The sequence below is a fragment of the Polypterus senegalus genome, chromosome 2, assembly GCF_016835505.1.
Source record: "Polypterus senegalus isolate Bchr_013 chromosome 2, ASM1683550v1, whole genome shotgun sequence".
NCBI classification, from domain to species: Eukaryota; Metazoa; Chordata; class Cladistia; order Polypteriformes; family Polypteridae; genus Polypterus; species Polypterus senegalus.
In genome coordinates, this window is record NC_053155.1 from 45121079 (window position 1) to 45143479 (window position 22401).

The following is a 22401-nucleotide window of genomic DNA, read 5'->3' on the forward strand; positions in this document are numbered from 1 at the left end:
TATATATATATATATATATATATATATATATATATACTAGGGGGCAAGTCCCCTGGCAACTTCGGCACCCAACCCCAAGTTGCAGCCAGTCTGCTCCTCGCGTTGTGAAGAGAGGGGCTGAATGCACCCCAAGGAGACGTGGTTGCTCCTCTGAAACCCCCTTTTAAATGGTCAACACAGGGCACAAGGCAGGAACAAATCCTGGGCAGAGCGCCAGCCTGCTGCAGGGCGCACACACACTCACACACCAAGCACAAGACTAGGGTCTTGTGAGACGTGAGTTCTTGATATTTATTAGTTTATAATTTAAAAACGGAAGAAGAATCTGAAAATCTAACTACAACGTATATCACATTAAAGTTTGATAAATACTGAAAAGAATGATACCAAACATATATAATTAGGTTTTAAAATAAGTTGATTTAAAGCGTGACAAAAAATGTGAAATAAAAATGTCACATAAATTCATTACACAACATCGTTGCACTTTTAGGCTTAGGATTTTATATATAGAGAGTAGATGTATATTTATATATACCTGTATACATACATGCTGTATATATATATATACACATATATATATATACAGTGGTGTGAAAAACTATTTGCCCCCTTCCTGATTTCTTATTCTTTTGCATGTTTGTCACACAAAATGTTTCTGATCATCCAACACATTTAACCATTAGTCAAATATAACACAAGTAAACACAAAATGCAGTTTTTAAATGATGCTTTTTATCATTTAGGGAGAAAAAAAATCCAAACCTACATGGCCCTGTGTGAAAAAGTAATTGCCCCCTTGTTAAAAAATAACCTAACTGTGGTGTATCACACCCGAGTTCAATTTCCGTAGCCACCCCCAGGCCTAATTACTGCCACACCTGTTTCAATTAAGAAATCACTTAAATAGGAGCTGCCTGACACAGAGAAGTAGACCAAAAGCACCTCAAAAGCTAGGCATCATGCCAAGATCCAAAGAAATTCAGGAACAAATGAGAACAGAAGTAATTGAGATCTATCAGTCTGGTAAAGGTTATAAAGCCATTTCTAAAGCTTTGGGACTCCAGCGAACCACAGTGAGAGCCATTATCCACAAATGGCAAAAACATGGAACAGTGGTGAACCTTCCCAGGAGTGGCCGGCCGACCAAAATTGCCCCAAGAGCGCAGAGACGACTCATCCGAGAGGTCACAAAAGACCCCAGGACAACGTCTAAAGAACTGCAGGCCTCACTTGCCTCAATTAAGGTCAGTGTTCACGACTCCACCATAAGAAAGAGACTGGGCAAAACGCCTGCAGGGCAGATTTCCAAGACGCAAACCACTGTTAAGCAAAAAGAACATTAGGACTCGTCTCAATTTTGCTAAGAAACATCTCAATGATTGCCAAGACTTTTGGGAAAATACCTTGTGGACTGATGAGATAAAAGTTGAACTTTTGGAAGGCAAATGTCCCGTTACATCTGGTGTAAAAGGAACACAGCATTTCAGAAAAGAACATCATACCAACAGTAAAATATGGTGGTGGTAGTGTGATGGTCTGGGGTTGTTTTGCTGCTTCAGGACCTGGAAGGCTTGCTGTGATAGATGGAACCATGAATTCTACTGTCTACCAAAAATCCTGAAGGAGAATGTCCGCCATCTGTTCGTCAACTCAAGCTGAAGCGATCTTGGGTGCTGCAACAGGACAATGACCCAAAACACACCAGCAAATCCACCTCTGAATGGCTGAAGAAAAACAAAATGAAACTTTGGAGTGGCCTAGTCAAAGTCCTGACCTGAATCCAATTGAGATGCTATGGCATGACCTTAAAAGGCGGTTCATGCTAGAAAACCCTCAAATAAAGCTGAATTACAACAATTCTGCAAAGATGAGTGGGCCAAAATTCCTCCAGAGCTGTAAAAGACTCATTGCAAGTTATCGCAAATGCTTGATTGCAGTTATTGCTGCTAAGGGTGGCCCAACCAGTTATTAGGTTCAGGGGCAATTACTTTTTCACACAGGGCCATGTAGGTTTGGATTTTTTCTCCCTAAATAATAAAACCATCATTTAAAACTGCATTTTATGTTTACTTCTGTTATATTTGACTAATGGTTAAATGTGTTTGATGATCAGAAACATTTTGTGTGACAAACATGCAAAAGAATAAGAAATCAGGAAGGGGCAAATAGTTTTCACACCACTGTATATATATATATATATATATATATATATATATATTCATTCATTTTTCTGCTTTTAGTTTGTTTCATATTTTTTGTATTATGGAATACTTTGGTTACCCTGGAGAATGGCCAAATGGCAAAAGAGACAGAGCTCTCGGTCGATTTGGCTGTGATTTTGCTATTGTTTGTGAGTGCAAAAGTGTTAGATGTATTTCTTGTTTATTTTTCTGTGACTCAAACACCAAAGATTAAATGGGGCAGCCTGGCTCGTGCGCAGATTGTTCCTGTTTGCTCTCTTAAAATCTGTCCACCGGTCACAATATATATGTACTGTATTTGTGCTGAGTTTTGACATAGAAATGACAGATTATGAAGTATGTTTCTCTTATTTGTTATTATTGATAGCTTTGTATGGTTTTCTTAAATGTAATTTATCTCACTTTGTTAAGTGGAACATTCCAGCCCGTTTCTCTGAACTCAGTCTTCATGTTACTCTGTCAGGAAGTTAGTCAGACAGGCACAGAGCAACACAGTTTTCTGACTGAAGCAAAGCAAAATGAAAAGAAACAAACACATTTTTTTATTCTTTGCAAACTTTATATTTTATTACTAAAAATTTCGAAACAAAGCCTCTGAGGACCTTGAATATCTTTTTCCATCAAACTCATTGTTTGTATGCTTGCCTGAACTTTTCTCAGTTGTAGCACATTTGAAAATAACTAAAGTAGTGCAGCTGGGGTATTGTTTTGGTGTTATGTTGTAATGGCATAATTGTTCAGTATATTCTGTTTGTTCTGCTGTTTTCTATAGCCTTCCTGTTTGGATCTAATACTCCCACTTTTTAAGAATTCCGATGTAATTGTACTTGCTCCATGTGGAAATACGAGAAACTGAATCTAACCTACTAACTAACTAATAAAATCACAACCTGAAAAGTAATCAACCAAAACAGAAAATCTGATTTTCCTTTCCTGTATAAAATGCTTATGTCTGCATGTCTGAAAGCAAAATACATCTGTCATTTAAATAACGGTACTTTGTTAAAAAGCATCTGAATGGCTGAGATAAAAGGGGAGTGAGAATGAACTAAAATCAAGAAAGCAGGCAAGAGTCAATCAAACAGACTTAAACTGCAACAGCGTGTAATGAAACTCAAAATACGCAAATGGACAAAGTAAAAAAAAAGGATCATTCCTTAATTGATTTGATTTCTTTTATAAAGAGAAGAAAACACCTTTTCATGTTAAAGTTCTGAACACATGATAACATAACTGCTTAATCCAATTCAGGGTCATGGGGGCTCAGCCTGTTTCAGCAGCAGCATCAAGTGCAAGGCAGGAAATCTGCACTAGACAGGGACAACAGCATTGTGGGGGTCTCAGGCAGCTGAACTGGAGCCAAGTTAGAATCACCAGTTACGGTAACTTACACTCATTTGAGAAGGTTTTTGAGGAAATTTGGAGTATAATTGAGGGAAACCCAGAGACAACATACAAAATGCACAGCCAAATTAGTTACAAAAGTAGGGCTGATATCATCATGAGTTGATATATGACAAAAGCATTCTGATTAAACAAGAAGAGGACCCAGAAGGATGTGATGTAAGAAATCATGGCAGAAAAAGAAAAAATAAAACTAAAAAAAGAAAATGGTTATCTTTTGAGCAATGCAAAAAATATATATATATATATATATATATATATATATATATATATATACACACAGTATATATTCTTCATAATAACTATTCATGGTGGCTCTAAAATCCGTACTGACTCCTACTCTCTCTTCTGTTTCTTTTTCCGGTTTCTCTGTGGTGGCGGCCTGCGCCACCTCCACCTACTCAAAGCTTCATGATGCTCCAACAATGATGGATGGATTAAAAGCCAGAAGTCTACATGACCATCATCATCAAGTCCTTTAGTGAGAACTCTAAATCCAAAGAGGACTGTTTCATTTATGTTAGGTAGAATGCCCAGAGGTGACTGGGCAGTCTAATGGTCTGGAATCCCTGCAGATTTTATTTTTTTCTCCAGCCATCTGGAGTTTTTTTTGTTTTTTCTGTCCCCCCTGGCCATTGGACCCTACTCTTATTCTATGTTAATTCATGTTGACTTATTTTATTTTCTTATTGTGTCTTTTATTTTTCTATTCTTTATTATGTAAAGCACTTTGAGCTACTGTTTGTATGAAAATGTGCTATGTATATTGTCACAGGAGGTTGGGGGACAGACCCAGCTGGGACTCCTGGAAGGACTGGGAGGTGGCGTATACGTCCTCCGGGCCATGAGGGGGCAACCACCCTGGATTGGGAGAGGATCATGAGAGAGGAGCAAGGAGGCTCAAGCCCGTTGGGGCCCGTGGCCACCGCTAGGGGCACCCTGAGCCTCATAGAGCCTGGGAAACATTTACTTGGATGAAGGATGATTCTTCCAGGGACACCTGGAGTGCTTCCAGGTGCAACAGCAACACTTCTGCCACACCGGAAAGTGCTGCCGGAAGAGCGTCATCGAGTACCTGGAGCATGTCCGGGTGAATATAAAAGGCCACATTTCTACAATCTGGGAGCTAGAGTTGGGAGTGGGAGCAGGACGAAGCTCCCGAGAACAGAGGAAAGGCGGCCCACGGACAGCGAAAGGCCCGAGGAAGGGTGTTGTGGTGCAGGAGCACTGTGCTGTGTGCGGGATTGGAGTCTAGGAGACATTAGAAATAAAAGCGTGTGTTATTAGGAAGAGTTGGTGTCCGTGTGTTTGTGTCTGTGCTGAACCCGTCACTATATATATATATATATATTTAAATATAGTGTGACGGGAGCCCTTGGCCATTACGTAGCCGGACATCAGCTGGAAGGAACGACCGGGAGAGAGAGCATCTGCAAGACACTACCTTCCCAGGGATGCAGCTGTGGCACTACGGATTCCCGCAGGGCATGCTGAGACTTGAAGTTTGCTACAGCCCTGTTGAGTTCCATGGAGGCTGCCAGGGGGAGCTGCAGAGCACTACAGTGGACTTCCACCACACCTGAGAGTGGTTCCAGGCAATGGTGATGAGCCACCTGGAGCCCTCCCAGGACCTGCTTAAAAGGAGCCGCCTCACTCCATCCGAGGAGCCACAGTTGGGAGGAGGTGGACGAAGCTTGCTGGGAGAGGAGTGGAATGGAGGTGGAGAAAAGAGAGAAAGAGAAGAAAGGGTTAGGGCGGCTGTACGCAGTCCACTATATATATATATATATATATATATATATATATATATATATATATATATATATACTGTATATATATATATATATACTGTATATATATATATATATATATATATATATATATATCTTTAGATGTGTGTGTGTGGGTATAAACTGTTGTAAACATACTTAATGCCAAAAATAACAGTATATGCTACCCTGATATGTTTAAGGACTAAATGTTAATTATGTGTGTTTGCTATTTTGATTGGTTTTTATGCAGGTAAGCAATATTATTTAGTTGCAGAACATATTTTTTGGTATTTTATGTTGCTAGTGATATATGTTGGCTGGTAATCATTTATACTTTACTAACATTAAAGATTTTTTTTCCTGAATCTTCCCAACAAGTCTGCTCTTTGACCATCCATACCATATGATTTTTATTAGGTGTGCCCCTATCGCCCATATCTTTGCAGTTTGTCACTTGATCAGCATGACCTTCCAAAATGGACTGAGTCATTAAAACAGAACAAGTGTGACGAGAACAAGCCATTCAGCCCAATAAGCTTATCCATTTTATTCACTTATATTTTCCAAAATAACATCAAGTTGAAATTTGAACATCCCTACAGTCCTACTCTTTTCCATGCTAAGGATATGAACAAAACAGTTTAGCTGATTTCAGGTTGAAAACCATTTAGGAAATAAAAAACAAAACGGTCATCTCCTAAGCCCTGTCCCTTTTAGCCATATCACTCAGTCACAAGATTTCAACTTGTCCAATTAGAGGCTGATTCTATTAATCAGATGTACCCGACTGAATTAAATCAATTGTTATAACAAAGTGACCACTGGCAGTCTTGATTAAAAGGTGGTGGTTGGTCCTTCAGATTTTGGGTGCTCTGATGTTGTGCGCAGTCAGAACATTTAAATCTAGTGAGTGTTTCCGCAATGGCAGTTGAACCTTTTTCAAACAGAGCCATGGAAGCAGCAGTGAGGCTCTAGTCAGGCAGCGAGCAAAGAAAGTAGTCAGAAAGCATACTTTAGTGAGACTGACATACTGGTGTGTGTTTCTGGTAAGAAAAAAGTGTCAGAACTTTATCAGATGCAGGACACAGTATGGTGAGTGCAATAATCTGTAATATTTAGCTGTCAAAGCCAGTGGGCTCTTACTGCTTTAGCTACTATAAACACTGATGGTGTTACTTGCAGGTTGACTGCTTATACTGCATAAAGGAAAATGTGTAGAGCAGCAGGTCATTAAATAATTTAGTTTTCATAGAAGAAAACAGATTGAGTTTTTAAAATATTGAATTTAAAACCAAAATGTTTGTGCTCTTACAGTTTTCTCTCTATCATTTCCTGCTAAGCCAGCAACACAGCTTTCTCAATTTAAGTGCCAAGGGGCCATGAGTGCTCTTTGAGTTTTTTTAGGCCTTTTGTGTTCTTATACAGACTATTCTGAAACCACATGTCACATTGTATTGATTTAATGTGAGGGCAGTCACGTCTGTTTTAAATGCGTTTTAGTGTCCTTCCATTTCAGAGTTTGTAGAATCCCTCAGCATTGTCTAGATTTAGATAGGGTCAAGTCCGCAATGAACTCCTCCTGATAAAGTGTACTTTCAAGTTATAAACCTCCCATTAAGGGTTTCATGAGGGTGGCAAGTGAAGTAATTTCCCATTACAATTGAGCTGCAATGTGAGCCAAAGTGTAGTTGCAAGCCCTGACAAATGTGAGGCAGGACAGGATCCTTCACAAGCAAACACAAAGCAACATCTTCACGTGTAAAATCCCTGCCACACAAAAACTCACCCGCCTCTGTGTCCTTGAAGCTTGTTCTTGGTCTCACTCCACAGCTTGTGTTCCGACATGCACAACACAACCCATGAATCAGATATGCAGCCCATGAGAGCCCTGAAATTAAGCTTTGACTCCTTCTCAGAATGAGCAACACACATCGGCTGACAGAAAAAACATGGGCGTGCACACCACTGACAGGAAAAGCTTTGACTCTTTCTCATGGCAAGCATAGATGTGGATACATACAATGGATGACAGGTAACACACGGGTGTGAGCCACAACAGCACAGTGGGATACACCATGCAACACAGCAGAGAAGTGAGCCCTGTGTGACATACCTGACAGGAACACAACTGCCAGGCAATCACATCAAAAGTCAGGCACGAAAATAGCCTTAGTGGCAGAATGACATAACAGTTACCTGGACTGTCTTTTGTAATCGGTGCATGCACCACCTAATCTGACGTGTGAAGAAATGAGGTGACAGCTGCTGCCGGTGACCTGTGTTGGACAGACTGCCTAATCAGGTTCATTGCATGTGTAAATCGGACACTCATGAACCAAAGCAAAGCCAATCGCACAGTTAACTCATTATAAATGCAGTGGCACCCTTGATAGTGTGACCTGTGTCCTGTGAAGACCACATTTCCAGCATCTTGCTATGAAGCCTTAAGAACTCCTGCCCACATACGAATATTGCTTTTACAGTCTCACATCAATGTTTGTTAGATAAACATTACTTTGGAAAGTTGGATCACCTGTGTTCACTGTAGAACACTTTTATTTGTGCCAAATTGTACATTAGAACACTCTAGACAAGAACTGGCCATTCACCCCAAGAAAGCTTGCCAGTCCTATCCACTTATTTCTTCCAAAGAAACATCAAGTCGAGTTTTGAAAGTCCCTAACGTCTTACTGTCTACCACACTACTTGGTAGCTTATTCCAAGTGTCTATCATTCTTTGTGTAAAGAAAAACTTCCTAATGTTTGTGTGAAATTTACCCTTAAGTTTCCAACTGTGTCCCCGTGTTCTTGATGAGCTCATTTTAAAATAACAGTCTCGATCCACTGTACTAATTCCCTTCATAATTTTAAACACTTCAATCATGTCATCTCTTAATCTTCTTTTGCTTAAACTGTATAGGCTCAGCTCTTTTAATCTTTCCTCATAATTCAACCCCTGTAGCCCTGGAATCAGCCTAGTTGCTCTTCTCTGGACATTTTCTAGTGCTGATATGTCCTTTTTTGTAGCCTGGAGACCAAAACTGCACACAGTACTCAAGATGAGGCCTCACCAGTGCATTATAAAGGTTGAGCAGAACCTCCTTGGACTTGTACTCCACACATCAGGGCGCTATATAACCTGACATTCTGTTAGCCTTCTTAATGGCTTCTGAACACTATCAGGAAGTCACTAGCTTAGAGTCCACTCCTAAATCCTTCTCATAAGGTGCACTCTCGATTTTCTGACCGCCCATTGTGTATTCAAACCTAACATTTTTACTTCCTTTATGTAAAACTTTACATTCACTGACATTAAATTTCATCTGCCACAAATCTGCCCAAGTCTGTATGCTATCCAAGGCCCTCTGTAATGATACTGTATAACGGATTCCAAATTATCTAATCCACCTATCTTGGTATCATCTGCAAACTTAACCAGCTTGTTACTTATATGCTCATCTAAATCATTTATATATATATTAAAAATAGCAGTAGCCCTAGCACTGACCCCTGTGTCACATCACTCTTAACATCGGCCAGTTCTGATGAGGTTCCTCGCACCATCACCCTCTACTTACTGTGTCTGAGTCAATTCTGTACCCATCTAAAAACATCACCCTGAACTCCCACTTCTTTTAATTTGATGCCCATGCTGATAATATTATATTGGATTTGGTGAGCAGCACGACAAGCTGATACGAATTAGAGGATCCCACCCTCTTTCCCACAGCCAACCACATACTTGTTTTCCTGTGGGGTGCGGAATGAATCAACATTACCTCAGAGGACTTTTTATTGAGCTTGAAACCACCAGCGACGATAGAGAATATGTGGGTGGCATGTTGCTTATTATAGACCCATACGCTGCACAGACCAGCTGAGGAAAAACAAAAGCTTTACTTTGTCTGGAAGACCATTAAGTAGCAGCAATGCAAGATTAGCCATAGCAGTAAGTGACAAAAATGCATGATTAAAGAGAACATAAAACACCACGACTAATGGACTTTAATCTTCTATTTGGCTTCATGACTGACCTATCATTAAGGAACTCAGTTATGCAGCATATTGAGTTTTGATTTTGTTACAAATTACAGGTTGCATTGTGTTGTCTTTAAAGCAAAGCAGGAAAAGCGAGGTTAAATAATTTTTGTTAACATATTGTGAATATGAGATTGATAAGATTATGATAAGGAGGCCAAACAAGTTTAAGTATTGCAGGAAAGGAGGTGACATTTTGAATTGCTGTTCGGAATAGCATTCACACTCAGTGCTGCACATGCCGCTCATTTCACACATGCAATCTACTGTCTTTGCACTTTGTGTTCTATTTGAACATTCCCTAATTCTTTAAAAACATCATCATATGAATTTGGGGTGCAAGAAAGTTTGCTGGGGTGTGCAGGCTTTTCCACACTTAGTGGGCTGCCAGTTCACTCCAGGCCACACTCACACACACTCACAATCATTCATACCAGTGACATTGGCAGTCACCGACACTTACTGTACTGTATCTTCGGGATGTGAGAAGAGGCCAGACACTATTGAGAAAGTCCAGAGGGACACAAGAGGCATATGCAATGGCCACAAAGACCGCTGTGTAAACCACACACAGAAATCAAATCCAGGTGTGGCCACTGGGTTTTTCTTTCATAAAAGATGGCATGTGTTGGCAGAGGCTTAGAAATCCAAGAGATAGCTAAGTTATACAGGCAGGGGAAAACCTTTATAAAATGGGCTGAACCAGAACTCTAAGCCAAGATCAAGCTGTAGTCAGAAACCCGACATTCTTAATTCTTTAGCTGTTCATTTCATATCATCATTAATCTTTCATTCAAAGACTAGGAAGCTTCTGCAACAGCTTCAGGCAGACTTTATTGTCCCTGAGGGGAATATTTTAGCAGAAGGAATGTACAAACATAAAATTTTGTTCCACGGATACAAGAAATACAAGAATATCATCTGTTGTTTACAATCAAAACATCTAATTAGGAATCTCATATAAAACAGCAACTGCTACGTCAAGAAGTGGTGTGTGCATCTTGGCAACACCACACAAAGACAATGAGAATGGTGTCGCACAGGACATGACAAAAATACAGTGGATTCAGAAAGTTTTCTGACCCCTGTACTTTTTGTAGACTTTATTGTGTTGTAGATTTCATTTTAAATTGGTATATTTGACATTTTTGCCTTTCAATTTACACTCAGTAACCCACTATTACAAAGAGAAAACATGCTTTCAGAAAAATTTGATTTTTAATGAATTTGCAAACCTTTTCGGGAAAACACATTTTGACTTCATGATTAGAACATTAGAACACACTTGATGAGAACAGGCCATTCAGCCCAACAAAGCTCACCAGTTCTATCCACCTAATTCTTCAAAAATAACATCAAGTCGAGTTTTGAATGTCCCTAAAGTCTTACTGTCTACCACACTACTTGGTAGCTTATTCCAAGTGTCTATCGTTCTTTGTGTAAAGAAAAACTTCCTAATGTTTGTGTAAAATTTACCCTTAATAAGTTTCCAACTGTGTCCCCGTGTTCTTGATGAACTCATTTTAAAATAACAGTCTCGATCCACTGTACTAATTCACTTTATAACTTTAAACTCTTCGATCATGTCACCTCTTAATCTTCTAGTCGTTCTTCTCTGGGCTTTTTCCACCACTGCTATGTATTTTTTGTAGCTTGGAGACCAAAACTGCACCCAGTATTCCAGATGAGGCCTCACCAGAGTGTAATAAAACTTGAGCATAACTTCCTTGGACTTGTACTCTACACATCAAGACGCTATATAACCTGACATTCTGTTTACCTTCTTAATGCTCTCTGGCAGCTGATAGCAAAGAGTCCACTATGACTCCGAAGTCCTTCTCGTAAGGTGTACTCTCCATTTTCAGACCTCCCATTGTGTATTCAAACCTTACATTTTTACTTCCTGCATGTAAGCGCTGTCAATTTTTCCCCTCCTAAATCGGCAGTTTCATTCACTCATAAAAGTAGAAAAACGTACATCCTTAGAATTAGATAATAAAATCCTAGAAACTTTCAAGAGCTCTGCTTTCACCTTACTCTCCATCCAAAGACTGCTATATAATTTTAGTCATTTAGAATTTAGTGTCATCTGCTCCTTCACACTTTTCATTTTGCAGTATTGCAGTGTTCACATACACAGTGTTATGAATCAGACAAAGATATGTTTTTTTCTCTTAGTAAAGTTTGTTTCCATGTGATTTTGATATTTTGGAAGGTTCTGAACATCTGAGAATCTCATTGTATGATTATTTTTATATTTAGTGTCATGCAATTTAAGGGTTCTGATGATAGTGTGGCGGATTGCCAGGAGATCTTACCCCGCACAGAGAGCTCATTCAGGAGAGCTTATTAGGGAGAGAGATTATTCAGGGCATTACCTCCCCCAGAACGCTAAGTGGCCATGGGAGTTGGAGTTTGGCGCAGTCCTGTTGGGTTCCTTGGGCGCCGCCAGGGGGTGTTACAGGTACTGCTGAGCCCTTTGTTGCATCACTTCTGCCACACCAGACATCTGGAGCACTTCCGGGTGCCCTATAAATAAGCCAGAATTGGGGAAAGGGAGACGAAGCTTGCCAGGAGGAGTGGACACAGACAAAGATGAAGAGAAAGAGAAAGGAAAAGAAGAACAGAGTGTTTTGTGTTGTGTTTTGGTGCTGTGAACTGTGCTGTACAGGTTGGAAACAAGGCAAAGCGTTTCCAACGGAAAAAAAAATAAAAGGCATGTGCTGAACTTGTGTCCTGCATCTCTCTGTGTCAGGTTTGGGTGGCAGCAGTGACCTCTGCAGCCCACAACAGTAATTCTCAACCACTCTAGAAGCTGGCATTCTACAACAACACCTTTCTTTTTCTCTTTGCAAACTAGAAGATTGACTGTTTCTCAACAGCTTACCTCACTTCCAGTGTATGTACACCTGGACCCGTCTCTTCCTGACACATTTGGTCTTAACTGGAAGAACCACCACCTTTATTAGTTGTTACTAGACTCCCTTCTGAAAAGACACAACATAACGCTTTACCTGTGTATTATTTCTCTCTTTTGAAACTTCAGTTATAAGGGGTTTGCCTATGGGTACCTCAAAACACCTCAGTGTCATTGCTTTTTTATTACATAAGTTATAGGCTTCCCACATTTCACACGTTTCGTGTTTGACTTGCCACAAAGACATGTTGTTTATGCACTGGTACTGCCATTCGGAGTAGCTGTTGCTAACACGTGGGTCTCAGTTGGATGTCATCAGCGTGGTGCCTTAAAAGCCAGCACTGCATGCTCAATGACATCTGAGATTGTTGTTAGTACTTTCAGTGTAATTACCTCTTCTAGTGAATTATATCGAATCTTATTCGACTATGAATTTTCCATAGCATTTTTGGCATTGGTGCCTGGTTCACTTGATCTTCTGGTTCAGACTTTTTTTACATTTGAGGATCCAACTCCGGCTTCCTTTTTTCCAGCTTCTTTTTGTAGCAGAGAAGTTTGGATTTAAAAATGAAGGTGGACTTCACCTCTGCTGTGACACTGCTGGACCGCTAGCTCTTGTTTTTGACATTTTTTTCTTTTTTCTGCCTATTTTCTCCTGTGGCAGTACATAACAGTTCCTAATGTGTAAGAAGGAAATAATATAAGATGTCTGTAACCACCAAAGCTTCAGTTTTTTCATCTTGTCAGCAAGAAAATGTGCTTCTGGGTGATTATGGTCAAGTGTAATGTTTATTCTTCTAATATTATTTTATTCACTTACACTCTTGTCAAGCAATGTACACAAATCAGAAAAACACATTGTAGGACCAAAACTATGAAGAAGAAGAAGAAGAAGAAGAAAAAGAAGAAGAAGAAGAAGAAAAAGCAGCAGGTTCAAACAGAAAACCGTATACTAATACATCACAATCTATCCCTGCAAGTTGTACAAATCCACATAACCACCAAATGTTTCTCTGAAGCTTTATTGCTGATTGATATAATAACTGATTTAGACTTTTTTAAAAGGATGACAAAATATTATTTTTTATTTATTTATTTTTTATCTTTGTGCAAGGTGGCTGATAATTGAGAGTTTAGAAGAAAAGTAGGTGGTATTATGATTAGGTGGAAATGGGTTGTACGTTTTTTGAGGAGAGAAACTGACCTGCAGATGATCAAAGTGAAAGATGTAAAAAAAAGAATAATCAAAATTGGGGGATTGATCTGTTCTTAACATAATTCTTTTTTTTGTAAAAACTTGATTGCTATGTATGGATTGTAATAAAATTAATAAAAAAAGAATAATCAAAATTTAATACAGAAGGTCAGAAGCCAAAAAGACAAATCCGCAAATCACCAAAACTGAACTTGTATTAAAGATTATAGTCAAAACACATGAGCTGTGATCAAAACCACAATTACAACGACATCCCCTAACAATTGCTGATACTAGTAGAGACTTCACTTTCAAATGATTGTTATGAATGTATGCGTTTACTAATCTTTACCCTGCATTCCTGCATTTAAAAACATAACCAAATCTATTTCCAAATTTTATTTTCACGATTTGGTGTTATTTTTAAAAATAGTTACTTCGTTTTTGGACTCCATCTTACTGTACTGCTAGAATTACTAGCAAGAATATCTTTAGAAGTGACGAGGGCAAAGGGCATCAAGCCAAAACTGGGAAGTCCAAAGAATAGTAACCTGAACCAAAATGCAAGGGAAAAATTGTCAGTAAATACAGTCAAGAATCGAAGCCAGAGATACAAAGTAAAGGCTGTAGATTTCAAAACACATGCAAAAAGGATTTTGGCATCCATCAACTCAGATAATGAGCTGACTTTCCCAAGCGACTTTTAACTCAACAAGGTAACTAATCAGAGGTCACAAGCTCCGAGGTCACCCTTTAGAAATGTGGGAGCGACGCACAAAAACTGCAACACAAAATGGCACTGACTGTTGCTACCCCGTGAATGAAAACATGGTTGAAAGAAATGTATTATACAAACTCAGACCCCCCCCACTGAACACTCAGAATGGCCATGAAGAAAGCAGAAGAAATGTATATAAATTACTGAACATATCACTGCCATTTTGTGGCATGATAGCCACCCTTGCTCCAAGGGGTTTTACAGTATATGGTAATGTGCAACATTTGATGTTACTGTTGCAACGATATAAAAGGTCAACCTTAGTTGTTTCTGGGTCATCTGAAATTTGGATAAAAAGTGAAGTTAGCAACTGAATTCTTGGTACAATGACTGTTTTTTTTGAATGACATTTACAATTTAAGGTTTTGTTTTATTTTAGTGATCAAATCTTATTGAACTTAAGGTTACAAACTTAGCTTGCTATGACTTAGGTTTATTCTCCTGGTCCCTTTTGCAATCCATCTGCTCAAAATAAAACATTTGTATAGGAAGTACATGATGACATATTGACAACTCTTGGTCATGTGGTTTACAACGGTCATTGCAACCTTAACGAATAGGACCATAGCTGTGACTACAGAAACAAAATGGTGGAACCAAAGAAAACAAGCATCAAAGTGACAGTATCAAAATAATGTTAAAATAAGTCAACAATGGTATATTTGACAAATATAATAAGCGATACAAATTGAACCCAGAGGTTTACAACAGTAAGAAATGAGCAGATTTATTTACAGCAATTAGTGAGATGGGCAAACAAAGCAAACCAGCAAAAATGGGCTCAAACTTGTAATGTTTGCAAGCAGACTGGGTTGAGAGTGAGCGAGGACAAAAGACGAAAACCAAAATAGGGTCAAAACCAGGAGATCAAAAAGAAAGAGCATCAAGACCAGAATGAGAGACAAAAATCGGCGTCAAAAAGAGCTTGAAAGAGCAATTTGGAAATCCACAACTTGGATGAGGAAGTGATTTCCTGGTAGACGTATTAAACTGCCAAAACAAGTGCAAAATTACCAGAATCGATACAGAAAAGTGGATATAAAAATCAGAAAAAGAAACCCAGTCCTAACAAAGGTTGGGAAAAAGCAAAAGTCAAAATCAAAGCTAAAAAACCCATTTCCTATTTGAGTAAATCACAGCACGGACATTTTTAAAGTTGCTAATCTTCCAAAATAAGTCCATTTTCACACTTGTTTGTAAAAACTATAACATTATCAAATCACATTACTCGTAATTCAGTTTATTTTTTGTTAGGGTGTAAGGATGTTAGAACATTCGAGGAGTCTAGACGAGAACAGGCCTTTCAGCCCAACAAAGCTCGCTAGTCATATCCACTTAATATTTCTAAAATACAATCAAGTTGAGTTTTGAAAGTTCCTAAAGTTCTGTCTTTCACACTACTTGGTAGGAAAATTTACCCTTAATAACTGTGTCCCCATGTTCTTGATGAACTCCTTTTAAAGCAGTGGTTCTCAAACTGTGGGGCAGGCCCTCCTAGGGGGTCGTGAAGTAACAAAAAGGGGGGCGTGAAGATGTGAAAAAAATATGAAAAGTACATCTAGTGAAACCAAAATAAATTAACTTAAACTACATTCTGATACTAGAAAAATAAATATAGAGTTAGATAAATGTCGATAAAAGTTAAGTAGGTATAATAAAATGTGCATCTATGATATATCATTAATTAAAAAAGAACAAATTGGTATTAGTGGGCTCCTTTCAAAAAAACGTTAGGGGGTGCGATTAAAACTGTTATGAAAACTCGAGTCGCTAATACTTAATGTTGAGATACGCTGTTTTAAAGTAACAGTCCACAACGATCCACAATACTGACTCTTTTCATAATTTTAAACACTATTAATGTTCATCCAGCTTGGCATTATTATAGTGTACACACTCCCAGTTCATATTAGGCGGTGACCCAGGACCTTACCGCATTTTCAGGGAACAGCCTGCATGCGTGGAAGGGACTTAGGATAAACATAGTGGACCCACTTTACAGAGATCTCCCTGATTTCTGAAGAGCACTTAATGAACTGCTTTCCACTTAGGCTTCGCAGTCAAGTGCAATGAAATTCTTGAAATGCTTTCTAGTTATTTTCTACTGTAACTCGATCTGTGCAAAAAAGGAGTCAGGCTGCTAACAGCAATTAGGTATCTGTTTCTCACACTGTTTGGGCCGGTATAAATTAATGTTTATCCTTCCATTTCAGACAGGCAGAGGATTGTTTTGGGCTTCGGAGTACAACGCCATGACTTGTACAAGCAGACTCACAAGAATTATGTCTGTAAAAGTTTTTGTGCTATTTTAATTATTGTTCAGTCACAAACCTGAGTCACTGTTTGCTGCCACCTGCCTCTGTAGCCTGTTAAAAAACAACCAGCTCATATGGTTTAAGACTTGTGGTTGGCTGGATTAAAATTTCAGGACAGCTTGCACATATTCACATTAATGTGTATTTAAACAATGTTTTATCCTATAGGAAGTATTCACCCCATTGGAAGTTCTCACATTTAACTGTTACACAACACTGAATCACCACACCATACCATTTTCTAAGCCCGCTTATTCCTGAGTTGGTCGCAGGGAGCTGGAGCCTAACCCAGCAAGCATAGGGTGCAAAATTGTGGGAGAAAACCCATGCAGACACAGGGAGAACATGCAAACTTCACACAGGGAGGACCCTTGATGTAAACCCTGGGCTCCATACTGCAAAGCACTCAATTACAGTGGATTGAATTTGGAGTTTTTGACATTGATCAATAGAAAAAGACTGTTTAATGAAGACTGATCTCAGCAAAGTGGTCTAAATTAATTACAAATATAAAACCCAAAATAATGTATCTCTTAAGTATTGACTCGCATCAAGCCGGAATTTAGTAGTGTCACACACGCGCGCATGGGAGGCAGCTAAAGGGCTCGAGTGAAGGCAGTTCTGAGCCATGCGGGATGTGGCAGAGCGCACTAACTCTCTTTCTCACTTCCCTGTAGACCTAACCCGGGAGGTTCCACCTGTCTCTCTGGACGTCACTTCTGGGACCGAGCCAATGGAGACAGACCTTGCCAGCTCCGGCCCCCCTGATGTCACATCCGGGACTAAACCAATGAACAATGAACACGTGCCCGACCCTTATGACCTCACTTCCTGTCTCCCCCTTTAAAAGCCTTCCCTTTTCCCTTCTGAGTCAGTCTTGTTTTGGACTCTGTTGTAAGCACTTCAGTGCTGGTATTGGAAAGAAAACGAAGTTGCAGCCAGGATACCAAATTACATGGGTGGCTGCCCCAAACCTTTTTCTGTCTTTGACTCGTTTTGTGACAGTGGCGTAGCCGGCAGGATGGAGAAGTCCCAGAAGAGAAGGGGACAGGACCTGCAAAACACCCAGGTGGGAGCGTACCGGGGCCGAGTATTCAGGCGGGGAGGGTGCCCGTGGTTGGCGAGACCGGTGCGGGCTCCGCTCCCAGCACGCAGAACTAGGCCATCTAGAGGCCAGGGGTGTGCGGGTGGGGCTCACCAGTGGGCTGCCCTGGAGGGAGACAAGAGGGACTCAGTATGCTCTCTTGGGGGAGAGTGCCTGCCCCCCAGTGAAACCACAGCCCCTTTTACCACCTTGGGGTGCCCCAGACTGGCAGGTGAGTAAAATAACGAAGTGGAGGTTGGACCCTGAGAGGCCGACCAGTAAACAAGCCTGGTCCTTATGGGCAAAAGTATGGCAGTGGCTACGGCCCTTGGAAAACAAGCCCCACCAGGTCATTGAGCAGGTAGCGTGCTATCTGCTCCTGGCACTTCCCCAGGGCTTCACCCAGCGGTCTGGGGCGTGCAGTTTAAGAACATGTCTGAGCTCATAGAGCTTCTGGAAACACAGAGGCGGCCTCACACTCTGGGAGAGCAGAACCGTCCTTCTGCCAAACTCAGCGGGTATGTCCCAAGACCTAGCCCCTCCCTGTATAACCGGAGCTTGCATGGCGTCCCGCGCGCTGGCACGCAAACCGCTTGGAGGCGAGGAGGAATGCAGGTGGAGGGAGGAGGGCTTGGTGTGCTCTGACAAACCCGTTGGCGGTCCCGCATACAGGCGTGGTGATCGTTAGCGGGTTTAAAACTTCGCTCTGCTCGATTCCGGCAGCAACATTTCCATTGTTGCCCGCCGTTTTGTGCTACGCGACAATGGCTAAAATTCAAGACCAGTATAACCTGTGTCCACGGGAAACCAGCTGGTACAGCACCGCCGCTTGTGTCATTAGCTACGGAGGATCAGTCCAGAAAGTAACCGTGGCAATCCTTCCTGATCCTCCGCACCCGGTGATACTAGGGCGGGACTGGTCTGACATTAAAGCGGTGAGACACATACCACTCCGGGGTTAAGTTGGGCCTCGTTATGGGCGGAGATGAACCGTCTCAAGCTGCCTCCACGCCGTGTAATCAGCCGGCAGAGAGGTGAAGCAGCCGTCCTGGCTGGCGTGGCAACTCCGGGCGTCGCAGGCTGACCGTCATCCACCAGCGCCGCGGCGGGCGGGAGAAACCACGCCCATTGAGGTCGGCGCTGACCCTCTCTCCGTGTTGCGGTTTCAATTTAAAAGGCGCCGGCTTCTTTCAAAGGGAGCAAAGGAATGGCGACTCCCTGAAGTTTGTAAAAAAGGCAGTGGTCCTTGTCAATGGCCAGCGCACTAGTCAGTCGATGCCACAGGGCCCCTACTTTGTGTTAGATAATGACCTCCTTTACCGTGTAGCAATGCATAGCGGGCAGGAGGCGAGGCTGCTGCTAGTGCAGCGTACCTTCCGGCGGCAGGTCTGCGAGCTAGCACACGCCCACCTCCTAGGTGGCCACCTGGGCACCGAAAAACTCTGGAGCGGATCAAGCTCCGGTTTTACTGGCCAGGAATTAATGAGGAGGTTAGCCGCTTTTGCGCTTCCTGCCGGAGTGTCAACTGCGACAGATTCCTAGGAGGGACCGTGCTCCTCTTGTTCCTATTCCCTTGATTGGCGTTCCCTTCCACAGAATCGGGTCGACCTGGTGGGACCTCTAGAGCCCTCAGCCGAGGACACAAGTACATTTTAGTCCTCGTGGATTATGCTACGATACCCGAAGCTGTTCCGTTGCGCTCAGCTACCTCTAAAGCCATCGCGGGAATTACTAGGGGTATTGCGCGTGGGGATCCCCAAAGAAGTCTTGACAGACCAGGGGACCCCTTCACCTCGGAGCGTTCAAGGAGACTGCCAGATTACTGAAAATAAAGCATTTAAAACCTCGGTGTATCATCCTCAAACCGGCGGATTAGTAGAGAGGTTTAATCAAACTCTCAAGCAAATGCTACGTAAGGTGGTCAGCGAGGATGGAAGGAACTGGGATCAGCTCCTCCCCCTCGTCCTTTTTGCCTATCGGGAAGTCCCACAAGCCTCCACGGGGTTCTCCCCCTTTGAACTACTGTATGGGCGACAACCTCGGGGCATATTGGATATTTTGAAAGAAGGCTGGGAAGAAGAGGCTCTTCCCACCACTAACATACTGGAGTATATCGCGCAGTTCTGCGATAGATTTGGAAAGATTGGCCTGTCCTTAAAAGTCACATGGAGGAGGCTCAAGCAGCACAGGTTCGCTACTACAACGCGGCACGTCTCTTGGGAGTTCCACCCGGAGATCGGGTCATGGTCCTAGTGCCTACCTCCCACTCTAAGTTGCTTGCCCACTGGCAGGGCCCCTCTGAAGTTAAGGAGAGGAAGGGACTGGTCGACTATTTGGTGAGTCAACCCAATGCGTCGGCCAAAGGAGCGGTATATCATGTGAACCTGCTGAAACCGTGGAAGGACAGGGACCCGATCCCTCCTCCGGCCAGCCCGCTCACTCTTCGCTCACACACACGACCTTAACTTTGGCGCAGACTTGAGACCCAGGCACCGGCAGGAGCTGGAAACAGTTATCCGGACCGTTCGAGAGGTAGTCAGTGAACACCCGGAAGGACCTCTCTGATTGAGCACAACATTGTGACAGAGCCGGGGTTGTTGTCGAGAACGCCCGTACCGTCTTCCCGAGGCAAAAAAGGCTGAAGTGGAGCTTGAGATCAAGCGCATGCTGGAACTAGGTGTAATTGAGGAGAGTTATAGTCCCTGGTCCAGCCCCATTGTGCTCGTCGGTAAGCCTGACGGGAGTTGGAGGTTCTGCAATGACTTCCGTCGGCAACCAAGTCTCCCAATTTGATGCCTATCCAATGCCCGCGTGGGCGACCTCCTCGAGAGGCTTGGACAGGCTCAATACCTGACCACACTTGACATGACAAAGGGTACTGGCAGGTTCCTTTAGCGGACTCCGAAGGAAAAACGCGTTTAGTACCCCTAGCGGACACTGGCAGTATCGTGTCCTTCCATTTGGGTTACGGGGCTCCAGCAACCTTTCAGCGTCTGGTGGACAAAGTGCTTGACCTCATAACTCATACAGTGCTGCCTACCTAGATGGCGTGGTCATCTATTCCAGCACATGGAAGGAACACCTACAGCATGTCCAAGCGGTATTACGGACACTTGGTGAGGCCGGGCTCCGGATTAATCCCAAGAAATGTTTCTTTGGATTAAGCGAGGCCAAATATTTAGGCTACCTGGTGGGTGAGGTACCGTAAGGCCACAGTGCTCCAAAATTGATGCCATTCTGAAATGGCCCGTCCATGAACCAAGCGGCAGGTCCAAGCCTTTCGGGTTAGCGGGTACTACCGCCGGTTTGTACCCGGTTTTGGAGAGCGGCGCCCTTGACTGATTTAACAAAGAAGAGGGCCCCGAACATTGTGGTATGGACTGCAAAAACAGACGCTGCATTTGGTGACTTGAAGAAGGCCCTTACGTCCGCACCTATTTTGATGGCACCTAACTTTTCTTTGCCTTTCATCCTCCAGGCGGACGCGGACACAGGCCTGGGAGCCGTGCTGAGCCAAAGTGTCGATGGTGTGAACACCCGTCATGTTCCTGAGCGGAAACTGTTGGACGGGAGACCAGGTATGCGGCGGTGGAGAGGGAGGCTCTGGCGATTAAATGGGCGATCACTCAGCTGAGGTACTACCTGTTGGGCGTGAGTTCACCCTTGTCACGGACCATGCACCTCTACAGTGGATGGCCCTGCACAAGGAGTCGAATCCAGCGGGTCACCCGGTGGTTTCTTGACCTGCAGCCGTACAAGTTTTCGCTCGTTCATCGTCGGGGTGCTCTCCATGCCACCGCCGATGCTCTCTCTCGGGTTTACGACCTCTCGGTTAAGGTCGCCCGACCCGACGGGTCTGGGCTGAGGGGGCCTTGTCACCTGCAGCGCATGGGAGGCAGCTAAAGGGCTCAGTGAAGGCAGTTCTGAGCCATGCGGGATGTGGCAGAGCGCACTAACTCTCTTTCTCACTTCCCTGTAGACCTAACCGGGAGGTTCCACCTGTCTCTCTGGGCGTCACTTCTGGGACCGAGCCAATGGAGACAGACCTTGCCAGCTCCGGCCCCTGATGTCACATCCGGGACTAAACCAATGAACAATGAACACGTGCCCGACCCTTATGACCTCACTTCCTGTCTCCCCTTTAAAAGCCTTCCCTTTTCCCTTCTGTGTCAGTCTTGTTTTGGACTCTGTTGTAAGCACTTCAGTGCTGGTATTTGAAAGAAACGAAGTTGCAGCCAGGATACCAAATTACATGGGTGGCTGCCCCAAACCTTTTTCTGTCTTTGACTCGTTTTGTGACAGTTTTGTAGTTTTCTTACACTAACGCTGAGGCTTCACCACAAAGATAACAGGAATAATAATGATTAATAAGAATAATCAACGTAGAAGAAGAAAAAACATCATAAGGTAAGATCTTACACTAAGCTGCACATAATAGTTTCCACTTTTGAACATTATAAATAACATTGTAACAAATACCTATAGTAAATGGAAAGACCGAGACACAAACACCAAATGAGAATTAAGCCTGATAACGAACATGCTTATTTACAATGAACGACTCACAGCCATACAGGAGAAGAATTGCCTTCCTGGTGTTATGGAACATGGAAAATGCCTCTTAAAATAACAGTTACTGAAACTGGCCACAGGTACTTCTGCAGTGCCCAATTGTTTTCCACTGTGGTGTTCCA

The 22401-nt window shown here is 42.4% G+C and overlaps 1 protein-coding gene across 2 annotated transcripts in view; it reads right to left on the reverse strand.

The window, feature by feature from the left end:
• The window catches only part of egfl6 (EGF-like-domain, multiple 6), a 108837-nt gene that overhangs the window by 21666 nt on the left and 64770 nt on the right, over positions 1-22401 (reverse strand). The window lies entirely within an intron of this gene.